This window comes from Pongo abelii, chromosome 6 (assembly GCF_028885655.2).
Source record: "Pongo abelii isolate AG06213 chromosome 6, NHGRI_mPonAbe1-v2.0_pri, whole genome shotgun sequence".
Classification (NCBI taxonomy): Eukaryota; Metazoa; Chordata; class Mammalia; order Primates; family Hominidae; genus Pongo; species Pongo abelii.
In genome coordinates, this window is record NC_071991.2 from 138,023,985 (window position 1) to 138,039,311 (window position 15,327).

General features: G+C 51.1%; 1 protein-coding gene across 7 annotated transcripts in view; it reads right to left on the reverse strand.

The window, feature by feature from the left end:
* Positions 1-13,240, reverse strand: part of DENND2A (DENN domain containing 2A) — a 123,217-nt gene extending 109,977 nt beyond the window's left edge. For 5 of the 7 annotated variants that reach the window (XM_054559885.2, XM_054559886.2, XM_024250469.3 and 2 more), the window contains exon 1: positions 13,136-13,240. The gene's annotated coding sequence lies outside the window, so the exon portion shown is untranslated. Of the gene's footprint in view, positions 1-12,579; positions 13,054-13,135 lie in introns of those variants that run through there. The other 2 variants (XM_054559882.2, XM_063726167.1) reach the window with 2 other exon arrangements.
* Between the last annotated feature and the right edge of the window lie 2,087 nt (positions 13,241-15,327).

Genomic DNA, 15,327 nt, shown 5'->3' on the forward strand with positions numbered 1-15,327 from the left:
GTAGAGACATAGAAACAGGGTCTTGATTTGTTGCCCGGGCTGGTCTCTAACTCCTGGGCTCATGCAATCTTCCCACCTCAGCATCCCAAACTGCTGGGATTACAGCTGTAAGCCACCATGCCGAGCATACATAATTCCTTTTTTTTTTTTTTTTTTTTGAGACAGAGTTTCGCTCTTGTCCTCCAGGCTGGAGTGGTTCAAGCAATTCTCCTGCCTTGGCCTCCCGAGTAGCTGGAACTACAGGCGTGCGCACCATGCCCAACTAATTTTTGTATTTTTAGTAGAGATGGGGTTTCACCACGTTGGCCAGGCTTGTCTCGAACTCGACCTCAAGTGATCTGACAGCTTCGGCCTCCCAAAGTGCTGGGATTACAGGTGTAAGCCACTGTGCCTGGCCAGCATACATTAATTCTTAATGAATTAGCAATAACAATACCACGTCCTCAACTCACCTGCAGGGCTGCTGACGCAGCCTCATTTGTTTGCAAGTGTGGGAAAGCTCTAAACTACTCTCCAACATACAAGTGCTGTTATAATCTGTAAAAGCTGGTTTTGGAATTAGAAGGTGACCTGATCCCCTTCCCTTTACAGCAGAAGTCACGGTGCACAGTGACCTGTTAGTCCTCAGTTGCACTGGCTATGGTGCCAACTATGAAAGTAAGGCGGAGGTTGCCCTCAGACCAGCGCAGCTTGCTCTGCCTAACCTGAGACCCTACTTCTGTCTGTTTCCTATCTGTGCCTGGTGTTTTGTACTCAGAAGTTGTGCAATGCCTGGAAATGTGTTCATTTTTATTTAGCTAACTTTCAGGATACAGGAAATCCCCTTTGGCCTAAAATTTCTTTTTTTTTTTTTTTTTTGAGGCAGTCTTGCTCTGTCACCCAGGCTGGAGTGCAGTGGCGCGATCTCAGCTCACGGCAACCTCTGCCTCCCAGGTTCAAGGCATTCTCCTGCCTCAGCCTCCCGAGTAGCTGGAACTACAGGCATGCGCCACCACGCCCGGCTAATTTTTTTGTATTTTTAGTAGAGACGGGGTTTCACCATGTTGGTCAGGCTGGTCTCGAACTCCTGACCTCAAATGATCCGCCCGCCTCGGCCTCCCAAAGTGCTGGGATAACAGGTGTGAGCCACCGCACCTGGCCTATAATTTCATTTAGTTAATCTGAGCCAGTATTGATCAATTTAAAACTAATCAATATGATTAATCAGCAAGCTGGAGACAGTTCTCTTTGAGGTGCTATTGGGAATACACAAGTATAAAAAATAGTCCCTGCCCTCAAGCTAGAGATAAAAGATATAAACCCTATCAACCAAATGGCAATAAAAGATTGCAATTGTTCAAAACAGAAAGACAAGGTTGGTTCAGGGAATGCCTGACACGCCCTTAATAAAACTCACAGAAAACTCAGGAGGAATCCATGAAGATCTATTTTTTCAAAGACAATTAGGACAACCAAAACAGAATGGTGTCTAGGGTGAAAGGCAGATTCAAAATTAACCGCAGAGGTGTGCAGGAGCACCATTAGAGACTGTGTGGAGGAATACATTTGAACACGGTGGCAGATGTTATGAAACAAATATAAACTGGAGAAATTTGGAGGACGGCAATGAAAGGGGAGCCAGGGACTGCTTCAAAGAGGTAGCGCCTGGTGGCCAAGTAAGACTCCATTGGATTCCAAGAGTTGGGGAAAGGAAAGTGCTCCCGAGGAGGCCAGTGTATGGAGTAAAGAACAAGGCAAAGCCTGCCCGGCATGAAGACCGCCTGCTAGGATGGGAGCACCAGGACTCACGTGGGAGCCAGGGAGAAGACGGACCCGGCAGCAGGCTAGACGTTGGGATGTTCTGAAATAAGAAAGAGGAGTGAAGGTTTGCTAACCCAGGGAAATAAGGAGGCTACAGAATGTAATGAAAATATGTTCTCTTTTGGACACATTAAGATGAGAGTGGTACATTCAAGAGGCAGTGAGAGGTAATGAGCTAACGGTCTGTATAAAGAACAACTCAGAGGTCCAGTTTGGGAGGGAGTGATGAAACTGAGCATGATGAGCTGAGGGGGACAGTGAAGAGGGAGAAGGTAGTGAACAAGTGAGGCACGGGTTGCTCTTATGGTGCTCTTGTTACTTCACTCTCTACAAGGTGTCTTTTATGTTTCTTTCATTTTTTTGTTTTTTTGAGATGAAGTCTCATTCTGTCACCGAGGCTGGAGTTCAGTGGCACAATCTCAGCTCACCGCAACTTCCACCTCCTGGGTTCAAGCAATTCTCCTGCCTCAGCCTCCCAAGTAGCTGGGATTACAGGTGCCTGCCATCATGCCCGGCTAATTTTTGTATTTTTAGTGGAGACGGGGTTTCACCATGTTGGTCAGGCTGGTCTCGAACTCCTGACCTCAAATGAGTCACCGCGCCAGGTCTTTTTTTTTTTTTTTAAGACAGGATGTCTCTCTGTCACCCTGGCTGGAGTGCAGTGGCACCATCACAGCTCACTGCAGCCTCCACCTCTTGTGCTCAAGTGATCCTCCCACCTCAGCCTCCTGAGTGGCTGGGACCACAGGCAAGTACCACCATGGCTGGCTAATTTTTGTATTTTTCTCAAAGACAGGGGTTTCACCATGTTGTCCAGGCTCTTTGTATGTTTCTTTATCTGGGCCTTACAACTAGACAGGGAGTTCTAATGGCAGAACACACGCACTGGCTTCTTTTTATTCCCTACAATGCCTAACCGAGACTTTGATCTACTGTGAGGGTTGCATACATACTTGTTGAATAAGAACAGGAGGAATCAGTGAAGAACTCTTTTTTGAAAGACAATTAAAACAACCAAAACAGTATGGTGTCTATGCTGAGGAGGCAGTATTCAAAATACATAACAGGCCGGGCTCACACCTGTAATCCTAGCACTTTGGGAGGCCAAGGTGGGTGGATCATTTGAGGTCAGAAGTTTGAGACCAAACTGACCAACACGGTGAAAGCCTGTTTCTACTAAAAAAAAAAAAAAAAATACAAAAAATTAGCCAGGCATGGTGGCACACACCTGTAATTTCAGCTACTCGGGAGGCTGAGGCAGGAGAAACACCTGAACCTGGGAGGCGGAGGTTGCAGTGAGCCAGGATCATACAACTGCACTCCAGCCTGGGCAACAGAGTGAGACTCCGTCTCAAAAAACAAACAAACAAAAAAAAACACACACACAACAAAATTATAACAAAGGTGTGCAGGAGCCCAACAAGCAGAATGGCCTTATTGTTAACCCTTTAATGGCCAGATCTTGGCAGGTGGAGAGTTAGTGGTCCTGGGAGTGTGGGACACCCTATTTACCAACCAGAATAGAAGTATTTCAGCATTTTGACAAGTGGCGCAGATACATCACTGCACCCATTTTACATCCACCTTGACTTGGATTTCAAGAAGGAAGGGTCAGGGGTGTGTCAAGTGCATTAGTGAGATCAAGAAGCATGAGAACAGGAAACTGGCCACAGAAGAACCATTAGTAACCTGAGATATGGTTTCAGCAGATGGTTAGGAATAGAAGCCAGATTTCGGGGGTGTGGGGAAGGAACACGTGGATCTGCCTCGTGGGACTCTTGCATTTGTTCTGCTTCTTTCTTGGTCCCAAAAGGAGCATTCTCCTTCTCGTTTTCTCTGACAAATTGGCAGCTTGAACCTCGGGGTTGTGTGTGTACCTGGAAGCAGCCTCTTAGCCCGTTTACCCATCTCTCTCAGTTCTGTACCAGACCAGGAATCTTGGCTGTCCTATATTCAAGGGAAAGAAGAGCCTGGAATAAGAGGCTCTCTTGGCTCTCTGTGGTGCTGGAATCTTCAAGTCTGATTGTTTTGAGAGGGATTAAGAAGCTCTCTTCTCTGACATTTTTCCACCCTATTAGATGCATCAGTCAGCTGGAGGGTAAACAGAGGGCACTGGTCCCCTTCTGATATCCTGGAAGGTTGTGTATGTTTGTTGATTGTCACAAATACAGATGATGAAATGAACCAGATGACAGTCACCACAAGATGCCAGGGAGTTATATTTGGGGTTGGATGACCACACGCTTCATGACAAATCTGAACAAATCTCATCTGCAGCTCAGAGTATTAAGTAGAGAATCCCTCTGAGTCTCCAGGGTGCTGGAGACATTGACCTGGCTGAAGATCCCAGAGCACGAGGCAAGCTGCTTCGGGAAGTTCCTTTCCATCTTTGTGGTCACCACCCCGACCAAATCTGCAGCTGAGAGACTAGTCTCACTCCAAGCTCGAGGGACGCAAGTCCTATGTCTTATAGGCTGTCCTGTCATTTCTATCTAGTAACCAAACCAGAGCATATGGCTTCTCCCCCAACCAACTTCACCCTGGACCATGCCGGGTCAGTCTGAATTGTGATTTGCTCTGTGATCCCTTACAAATGCCTCTGCTTGGTGATCTGGGGAGGTTTAACCTATATTTACCAGGCATATAAAATGCCAAATAAAATTATAGAAGTGTCCTGTTTTAACACTTCAAAGTTTGCTGGAAGAAGATAGGCAGTTACTATTTTTCCATGGTGAGCTGGGAGAGGCAATGAAAGTAGAATCTGTCTCCTCTGACTCATTGAATGCAAGCAAGAAGGAAGTTCATATGCAACCTTGGACTACCCACCTGGCCTCCTCCCCTTCCCTAAACTCAAGCCTCAACTCTAGATGTGGATAAGAAAGGTGGTGGGAGATAGACAGAGGGGTGGTACCAAATCACCTCTGGCTGGGTCAACATACTTGTCCCAGCAAGGAGAATGAATGGGCATATCCAACTCTCAGCCTTTACCAGCATGGCCACAAGGTGCAGTTTGCAGGGACAGTCCAGGTTAAGCCTTTGTACATCAATTAACAACTTACTTTTAGTGCTTTCTTTTTTTTTTGAGGAGTTTAGCGCTTGTCAGCCAGGCTGGAGTGCAGTGGCGCGATCTCGGCTCACTGCAACCTCTGCTTCCCGGGTTCAAGTGATTCTTCTGCCTCGGCCTCCTGAGTAACTGGGACTACAGGCGCCCGCCTCCACACCCGGCTAATTTTTGTATTTTTAGTAGAGATGGGGTTTCATTGGCCAGACGGATCTCCAACTCCTGACCTCAGGTGATCCAGCCCACCTCAGCCTCCCAAAGTGCTGGGGTTACAGGCATGAGCCACCATGGCTGGCCTTTTTTTTTTTTTTTTTTTTTGAGACAGTCTCCCTCTTTTGCCCAGGCTGGAGTGCAGTGGCACAATCTTAGCTCACTGCAACCTCCACCTCCTGGGTTCAAGCGATTCTCCTGCCTCAGCCTCCTGAGTAGCTGGGATTATAGGCATGTGCCACCATGCCCAGCTAATTTTTTTTGACACAGAGTCTCGCGCTGCCGCCCAGGCTGGAGTGCAGTGGCGCATTCTTGGCTCACTGCAAGCTCCGCCTCCCGGGTTCACACCATTCTCCTGTCTCAGCCTCCCGAGTAGCTGGGAGTATAGGCGCCTGCCACCACGCCCGGCTAATTTTTTGTATTTTTAGTAGAGACGGGGTTTCACCATGTTAGCCAGGATGGTCTCCATCTCCTGACCTCGTGATCCACTCGCCTCAGCTTCCCAAAGTGCTGGGATTACAGGCGTGAGCCACCATGCCTGGCCCTAATGTTTGTATTTTTATAGAGATGGGGTTTGGTCAGGCTGGTCTCAAACTCCCGACCTCAAGTGATCCACCCGCCTCGGCCGCCCAAAGTGCTAGAATTACAGGTGTGAGCCACCGCGCCTGGCCTAATGCTCTCTTTTTACTTTCTCTACAGTCCTACTTTGTGTATATGGTTACCCTATATTTCACCTACCATAAACTTGCAGAGAATTTAGTGCTGAATCAAATTTGACCATTATTGCATCTTCTCTGCTGAGAAGTGGGGAAGTGTAAGGGAGAGAAAGAGAGGCCCTTGAAATTGCTTTGCTGGGTTGGCTCTTTTGTGTCACTCGGTCCACCCATCCTAGGTTTCAACCTACATAACATGTGGAATCGTGGTGATGTGCCATCAAGGTTATGGAAACATGAAACCAACAGCGAGAGATGAACTTGGGACAACACGGAAGACAATCTATAAAGATTTTTTTGAGACCTCTGTTGCCCAGGCTGGAGTGCAGTGGCGTGATCTCAACTCACTGCAATCTCCGCCCGCCAGGCTCAAGTGATCCTCCCACTTCAGCCTCCAACCTCGGCTACTACCAACAATGCTGCCACAAATACTCTCCAGCACTTGTTCCAATATTTTTCTAAGATAAATTCCTAAAAGTGGAATTGCGAGATTAAAATAGATTTCTTTTTTTTTTTTTTCCCGAGACAGAGTCTCACTCTGTCACCCAGGCTGGAGTGCAGTGGCGCGATCTTGGCTCACTGCAACCTCCGCCTACCAGGTTCGCACCATTCTCCTGCCTCAGCCTCCCGGGTAGCTGGGACTACAGGCGCCTGCCACCACGCCCGGCTAATTTTTGGTATTTTTAGTAGAGACGGGGTTTCACCGTGTTAGCCAGGATGGTCTCGATCTCCTGACCTCGTGATCCACCTGCCTTGGCCTACCAAAGTGCTGGGATTACAGGCGTGAGCCACTGCGCCCCGCCTCTTTTTTTTTTTTTTGAGATGGAGTCTCGCTGTGTCGCCCAGGCTGGAGCGCAGTGGTGCGACCTCGGCTCACTGCAAGCTCCACCTCCCGGGCTCACACCATTCTCCTGCTTCAGCCTCCTGAGTAGCTGGGACTACAGGCGCCCACCACTACGCCCGGCTAATTTTTTGTATTTTTAGTAGAGATGGGGTTTCACTGTGTTAGCCACGACGGTCTTGATCTCCTGACCTCGTGATCCACCTGCCTTGGCCTCCCAAAGTGCTGGGATTACAGGCGTGAGCCACCGCGCCCGGCCTAAAATAGATTTCAAAGCCACATACTTATTGAATCTATTTGTGCCAAGTGATGGTTATTTTGCAAATGAGACTCTAATACTCTCTTTTAAAACAATAATAAGATATAGTACCTCTCTGTTCCTTAACCCAATTGTACCCACACCGGTTTTGCCCCGAATATTTTATGAATTTCTATTTAAGTTAATATGAACATTAAAATTCATACTGTGGCACATGCATAGAGGCAATGTATTATATTTTGAGTTTTGCTAACTTTTAAAAGAAAACATATTAAAATTAGAAATTTAAAATTTTTGGCCAGGCATGGTGGCTCATGCCTGTAATTCCAGCACTTTGGGAGGCCGAGGCCACCAGATCACTTGAGGTCAAGAGTTCCAAACCAGCCTGGCCAACATGGTGAAACCCCCTCTCTACTAAAAAATACAAAAACTAGCCAGGCGAGGTGGTGGGCGCCTGTAGTCCCAGCTACTTGGGAGGCTGAGGCAGGAGAATTGCTTGAACCTGGGAGGCAGAGGTTGCTGTGAGCTGAGATCACGCCACTGCACTCCAGTGCAGCTATTTGGGAGGCTGAGGCAGGAGAATTGCTTGAACCCAGGAGGTGGAGGTTTCAGTGAGCCAAGATCACGGCACTGAACTCCAGCCTGTGTGACAGAGCAAGACTCCGTCTCAAAAAAAAAAAAAAAAAAAAATTTTTGGCCAAGTGCAGTGGCTCATGCCTGTAGTCCCAGCGCTCTGCAAGGCCGAGGCAGGTGGATTGCTTGAGTCCAGGAGTTTGAGAGCAGCCTGGGCAACATGGGGAAACTCTGTCTCTACTAAAAATACAAAAATGAGCTAGGTGCGGTGGTGCGCACCTATAGTCCCAGCTACTCAAGAGGCTGAGGCAGCAGGATCTCTTGAGCCCAGGAGGTAGAAGCTGCAGGGAGCCATCATTACACCACTGCACTCCAGCCTGGGCAAAAGAGCAAGACCCTATCTAAAAATAAATAATAATAAAAATAAATAAATAAATAAATGTTTTATGACAAATATAACTTTCATAGATTACATATAAAGTTTATAAGTAAACCTACAATTTTTAAGTGTACTTTTTTAGAAGACAAAACAACAAAAGGAAATGCATTTGGCATTCTGCTTGAAGTGGTCTGACAATCCCTTCAGATGAGATCCGCAGTGTACGGAAGGCCTGGGGATCCCAGGAGGAGGGGTCACAGCCAAGGTTGTGGCTCCCTGTACTGGCCCCACTCTCCAGCCAATGATCCCTGCTTTCATTTCCTTCTGAAGGGATGCCTATGAACTCCTGGTTCCCTACCACTGAGGGAAGCTAACCTCTTCCCTAAGCTTGCTGCAAGGGTGACTCACCCCTTCCTTCCCCGAGGCCAGGGGAAAAAACGATCACTTGGTTTCCCATAGTTCAGCCAGTTGGAAGAGTGGGTCTCAGGCTTATCTGTTCCTTAGCCCCTCTGAACTGCAAGCCAGGGACAAACGTGCCAAAGAGAAGCTGAAGGTAGAGTCGCAATTCTAGGCCCAGCTGGCAAAGAACTTAACTTCTAGGCAAACTGAGGGCTGATGGAGTAAACTTTTGCCCACATCAGACATTGATTTTAAGGCCAGGGTAAGGAGAGTCTGACTCTGGCTTCCCAGCATGTCGCTGTCTTTTGCATATGAAAAGTAGAGAACTTAGCTCATCACTTGCCCTAGTTCCAGGCAGTGCTTGCCTCCTATCATTAAAGGGGGCAGTGGGGCCTGGCACTCTTCCCCGAGTAACCAGCACAGGGAATTTCAAGAGAGTCTGGGGTACAAGTGGAGGCTGTCTGATTCAGGTGGCAGAAGAAGGGTCTATGCTTGGACACATGAGGCTGACAGCCAGTGCTCAGGGCCAGGCTCCTGGGGTAACAAGCAACAATGCGTGTGAGCAGAGAGGCAGTGGTGAGGACAGTGAGGGGTCACGGCCCGAAAGCGGCTGCACAATGAACCCATGGAAAACCAGTTTCACTAAAATCTCTCCAAGAAAGAGCAATCCAGGGCAGCTCCAGGGAAACAACTCCTAACCCCCAGTCTTCAGCAAGGTGACTGCCAGAAGGAACAGAGGAGGGCTGGTAAAGACCTCGGGGGGAGAAGCAGCGAAACAGGAGTCCAGGAGACTGTGCGGAACGCCAGGAACAAGCAGGGCCAGCCTTGTCCACTTTTGAGGACGTGCGAGGCATCCCATGTGTCCCACCTGGGATCTTTTGGAATCTGAGTTTCTGTCCTGCCCTGTGATGGGCTCTCTATATGTGACTGTTAGGGCAGCCACTCTCAACCTCAGCTGTACCTTAAAATCATCTGGGGATCTTAAAAAAATACTGATGCCAGGTCAGTGAGCCCTAAGTATCAGTTGTTTTTAAATCTCCCTCACCAGCCCTTTTTTTTTTTTTGGACACAGGGCCTCACTGTTGCCTAAGCTGGAGTGAAGTGGCACCATCATAGCTCCCTGCAGCCTCAACCTCCCTGGGCTCAGGTGATCCTCCCGCCTCAGTCTCCCGAGTAGCTGGGACTACAGGTGTGTGCCACTGTGTGTGGTTAATTTCTTTTATTTATTTATTTTTGAGATGGAGTCTTGCTCTGTTGCCCAGGCTGGAATGTAGTGATGCAATCTTAGCTCATGCAACCTCCGCCTCCTGGGTTCAAGTGATTCTCCTGCCTCAGCCTCCCAAGTAGTTGGGATTACAGGCATGCGCCACCACGCCTGGCTAATTTTTGTATTTTTAGTAGAGACGGGGTTGGCCAGGCTGGTCTCAAACTCCTGATCTCAAGTGATCTGCCTGCCTCGGCCTCCCAAAGCGTTGGGATTGCAGGCGTGGGCCACTGCGCCTGGCCAATTTCTTTTATTTTTTATAGAGATGGGGTCTCGCCATGTTGCCCAGGCTAGTCTCAAACTCTCCTCCCCAGCATTTAAATGTATATTCTAATGCACACCCCAAGACTAAAAATGTTAAGAAATCTGATTGCAGGGGTAGAATCCCACCCCTACTGGATGTTAATTTAAGACAGCTATAGTTGGCAAGAAATAGTTTAAAGTTTAATGGGCACATTAGCAATGTATGGACATAGATTCTGCAGGTTCTCTGCCTTCTGCAGAAACCAAAGGGAAGAGCCTGGCCAGGAGATCTGTGCCTGAGTCTGCAGGACCTCCCAGTTCTCAGCTCCCACTCCTGGTTCCTCTGCAACTTCCTTGTGTTGTAGCAAACAAGATTTCCACCCTCCTGGGCCTCTCTGGTCTCCTGAAGAGGATCTCTGGTCTCCTGAGTCCCACCCTTTTCCTACCCCTTTAGAGGCAGGCTCTACATCCAGTCTGGAGGCAGAATGACCAGGACCGCCCTGGGAAGTGGACTTGCCCATATGAATGGAATCCTACAATGCTGTGCGAACTCCCTGCCTGCTTCCCTGGGGGTCAGGATTCCTGGATGCTGGCCCTTCCAACATGCTATGCCTTACCTGTCCCCTTCTCAGACCATAGTCTCAGCCCACCCCTCTCTGGGCTATACTATGATAAGCCTCCTTCCCTTTATGGTTGAGCACCCCGGACGCCTTGCTCTCTACATTCACGGAGATGGGTGTCAGCTCTTCCTGCACTGAAGGTACCATTGTCTCGTTTGTATAGGATTCCCCTGGCCCCATACTCTGAGATGACACCCAGTCCTCACAGAAGTGCAGTTCACTCCCCTAGACATAACAGGATGATAGAGGAAGGCAGTAATGGGGAGTTTTATCTTTCCATCTTTTGTAACACCAGCAATGAGGATTTTTTTTTCTATGTCACTCTTCAGTCTTTATATAAAGTTCCACATGATAAATTCCCAGCTGAGTTCAATTCCAGGAAAAATTTTGTTCTGAGAATTAATTTGTAGGCTTTCTGTTGTCCAAAATCCCAAACTATGCAACCCAGTGTATTTTTGTTTGTCCCTAAGCTGCCAGAAAACTTACAGCCAAATGCGTTATCCAAGTGTTGTAATCTGCTAAATGCAGGCCACTCAGAAGGTCCACATTCCTTTTGCTTTGCTTCGTTTTCTCCTGAGCATTTCTGTACATACTTGCTTTTAGTCTAAGTTATCATACTCTGTGCCCAAACCAGTCACCAGGTCCTGCCTCTTGATCCTGGCATCCTTTCAGTTTCTCCTGCTCCTCAGTAATTCTGGCCTGGGTGTTGCAAAAAGCCTTGGTCTCCTCCTCCTCCTCCAGGCCTCCCCACCCAACAACCAGAAGGAGCGCATCACTCCTACTTCAGTGCATACTCCTGCCTCCTTCTGGCAGATCCTTCCTTCCCTGTGCCTCTGCCCTGACAGCCCCCGCCTCACCTCTCCCCGGCATGCGCTCACATACTGCAACCCGCAGCTACACTGAATTCCCCTCACTGGCCTCTCCTAGACTCTCTTGGTGACTTTGCACATTCTGTTCTTTCAGCCTGAAACAACCTTCCCTGCTGTTTCCTTGGTGAGGCGGTTTTCAGGGCTTAGCCCAAGCATCACCTAATCTGTGGGGATTCCCTGCACCGGCTCCTCTCTGGGCTGCCCTAGCTCTACGCCATGCAGCCCTCACAGCCAGGCTGGGCCAGGACTGGTTTTACTTTTTTGTTTGACTAGCCAGCTAGGATGGTGTTCCTGGAAGGAAGGGGGACGACCTCGCTGTGCCACTGATGTCTAGCATGCATGCCTAGCACACAGAGCTGTTTAAGTGGATGACTAGAATACATGACACAAGATTTTATTAATCTTCCAGAATGAAAGGACTGGAGGCCAGGCACAGTGGCTCACGCCTGGAATCCCAGCACTTTGCGAGGCCGAGGCGGGCAGATCACCTGGGATCAGGAGTTCAAGACCAGCCTGGCCAACATGGTGAAACTCCATCTCTACTAAAAATACAAAAATTAGCTGTGCGTGGTGGTGGGTGCCTGTAATCCCAGCTACTCGGGAAGCTGAGACAGGAGAATTGCTTGAACCCCCAGGGCGGAGGTTGCAGTGGGCCGAGATTGCGCTACTGCACTCCAGCTAGGGTGACAGAGCAAGACTCTGTCTCAAAAAAATAAAAATAAAAAACAAACAAAAGGACTGGAGGCCAGCCTCCCGCCAGCCTTTTCATTACCAGACCTCAGAAACCGTCTCTGACACACACACACACACACACACTCACACATACTTCCTCTCGGAGTTCTGCTCCGTCCCACGCTGCCCACCCAGACTTTCTACTCCACTCTTTTGGTATCTGATATTTGATGATGTAAGGAGAACGGATTTCTTTCTCCTCTTTTATGTGGTAACCACAGAGGGTTTAAGAGTTTACTAACAAGATTACTGCAGCACGCCTATTACAACTCTGTTACACCCAGCCCATTACTGTCCGATGTCATTTGGAACCCTGGGGAAGTCACATTCCTGAATCGCATCTGAACAGCAGCTGGAAGTCAGCACCAGCTGGTTAAGGCAGGGTCACTGCACTTCCCTTGCCCAATTTACGCCCCTGGAGAGCCCTGACCAGCTTCCTGCTTCCTGTCCCAGGCCCCCCATGACAAGATTCCACGACTGAGGTCTGGCTCTACTCCGTGGTCTCACCCAGCTCTCTGTGTGAGGATTGTGTCCAGACTTCCCCCGGGCTTTATCTGCTCCCAACTCCACTCTTGGGGACAAAGTGGAAGAAGTAAGACCATTCAATCATCTTTACCTTCTTGCTTTCCCAAGACTGCAAATGCTGACCGCTGTGAGGGGGGCCCGGCTGCTCAGCCGCCTCGATGCCCCGTGCTTGCACGCGCACGCACACACTCACACACACTCGCACAGACACTCACACACAGACACACAAGCGCGCACACACACTCGCGCACACACACACGCGCGCGCGCACACACACACAGACACGCGCGCGCACACACAGATACAAATACGCGCGGACACACACACACTCACACTCGCGCCCCGAGGGACCCAGCACGGCGCAGGGCGGGGGTCCACCGGCTTTCTGCAGGTCCCCCAGGCACGGGACGGCGGCGTCCGGGCTCAGTCCTGAGAGTCAGCCCGAGCCCGGGAGGAACGCCTAGATCGCGCTCTGCACAGTCCCGGGACCAGGCGGGAACTCAGACACCCGTCTGCAGAGCCGCTTCCCCCGTCAGGGCTCGGGCCGCGCGAGCCGTTTCCTCCCTCCCCCGCGCGTCCCCTCCTCCGTCCCCTTTCCCTCCCCAGCTCGACCCTGCACCCCCTGGCCCGGCCCGGCCCGGCCCTACCTCCCCGCCGGCGGCGGCTCCGCGGGCTCTGGGGCGCATCTTGGGGGCTCCGGGGCGGGCCGGGACGGCTGGCGGCGCAGCTCGGGGGCGGGCGGGGGCGGGCGGCGGCGGGTGCCGGGGACGCCATGGCCCTCCGCCCTCCGCCCCTTTGTCCGCCGAGCCTCCCCCGGCCGCCCGCAAGCCCCTGGGGGTCCCCGCCGCGCGCGCTCCCGTGGGGTCCCCGCCGCCCCCGGCCCCAGCGGCGCGCTTCCCTCGGCCGGCCCAGCGCAGGCTCGCCCGCGGCCCCTGCCTCCTCCTGCCGTGGCTCCGCGACGATCTGCGCGACGCGCGCCCCCTCCTCCCGACCCATCCCGCCCGGCCCAGTGAGCTAATCCGCAGCTGGCGGGCGCCCGGCCGGTTGCCACGGCAACCCCTCTCCCAGGGCCCGGCCCCGCGCGGAGCCGCGGTAAACAGGACCTTCTGCCGGACTCGCCCCCTCGCCTCTCGGGGTGGGGGAGAGGTGGCTTAACCCTTCCTGGGAGGGCGCCCGCCGCGCGCCGGCTCCATTCCACCCAGGCCCGGGCGGATTCGCGAGGTGCTTCCGGCCCGAGGCTTAGACCTGGACGTCCAAGCCCGGGGAACGGCGGCCACATGCCCGGCCCCGCGTACTCTAGGCAGTTAACACACTCTTGGCACTGGGCCGGGGCCGGGGGCACCTCGGGCAGTGAGTCAGGCACCGCCCTTGCCCCAGGCAGCTTGCCGTCCGGCCGGGGTAATGACGGTCATGAGACGGGCGATGCGGGTGATGGAGGCCGGGGAGGGCCCAGGGCCGAGCGCGCTGCAGAAGGGCTCCCAGACCGGGCGGGAAGGGAGGTGGTCAGGAAAAGCTTCCAAGAGGAGAAGTGACTTCATAGACCCGCTGCCCCGACTCACGCAGGGCACCGTCAAGGAACACAGGCTGCACAGCAGAAGTCCGCAGGGAAATGCCGTGGGCTGCGGGGAAGGCGGGTCTCGAATACAGGCTGGGGCCTTCGAGGAAGTTCCCTGGAGCTTTGACCGGGCCAGGAACACTGAATAGCATTTGCATAGGTGGAGGAAAGTGGGTGAATGGAAAGGGTTCTGAGTGGAGGGAACAGCACCAGTGGAGGCCGGAAGCAGAGGCTAGGCATTTCAGAAACAGCCGAGTGAGGACCAAGTGGTGATGGGTAGGCTTGGCCAGATTTCAAGCGGGGGACAGAAAATTTTTGAGCACAGGAGTGCCCTGATGACAGTGAGGGAGGCCTGGCGGGGGTATTTGCTCGCAGTGGGAGCAGGCTTCAGGTCCATCTCCACACCAGAGGAAAGCCATCCTTGTCTTTAGCTCAGTGACTTCCAGAAGGGCTGGGAGCCATGGTCCTGCGGGACAGCAGAGAGGCCTAAAGTTCAGGCAAGGGGGAAAGAGAGAAGAGAGGCTTAGCCTTACACATCTACAGAAGGAGTGTGCGCGCGAGAGAAAGGAGAGAGACAGTGAAAAATAAAAGATGGGTGTGATGACGTAATACTGCCCAGGCAGTGCCTATAGACTGGGCGCCTGAGATTTGAGGGACTTGTTCAAAGTCACAGGAAAAAAGCTCTGTTTTCTTCTCAGCTGAGGGTTTTATGCTTTCTGGGAACTCTTTGAAGCTTTTCTAGGGCTTGTTAAGTTCCTTAAACTCCTCATGACATACCCATTTTAACTAAGCATAGTCAACTTTTAGAGCCCACATTTGCAAAGTGCAAGCTCTTTTTTTTTTTAAGTGTAAGCGTTTAAATTATTGTTTTGCTTGTTGAAGCATTATTCAGTAAGTTTTTCACTTTCTAAATAAAGATCAGAGGCTTGGCTTTTTTTTTTTTTTTTTTTTTTTTTTGAGACGGAGTCTCACTCTGTCGCCCAGGCTGGAGTGCAGTGGCGCGATATTTCGGCTCACTGCAAGCTCCGCCTCCAGGGTTCACGGCATTCTCCTACCTCAGCCTCCCAGGCTTGGCTTCTTTTTTATTGATTGATTGATTGAGGCAGTCTCAGTCTTTCACCCACGGTGGAGTGCAGTGGTGCTATCATAGCTCACTTCAGCCTCGAACTCCTGGGCTCAAGCAATTTCCCCACCTCAGCCTCCCAATTAGCTAGGACTACAGATGTATGCCATCATGGTTGGCTTTTTTATTTTTTGTAAGTCTTGCTATTTTGCTCGGGCTAA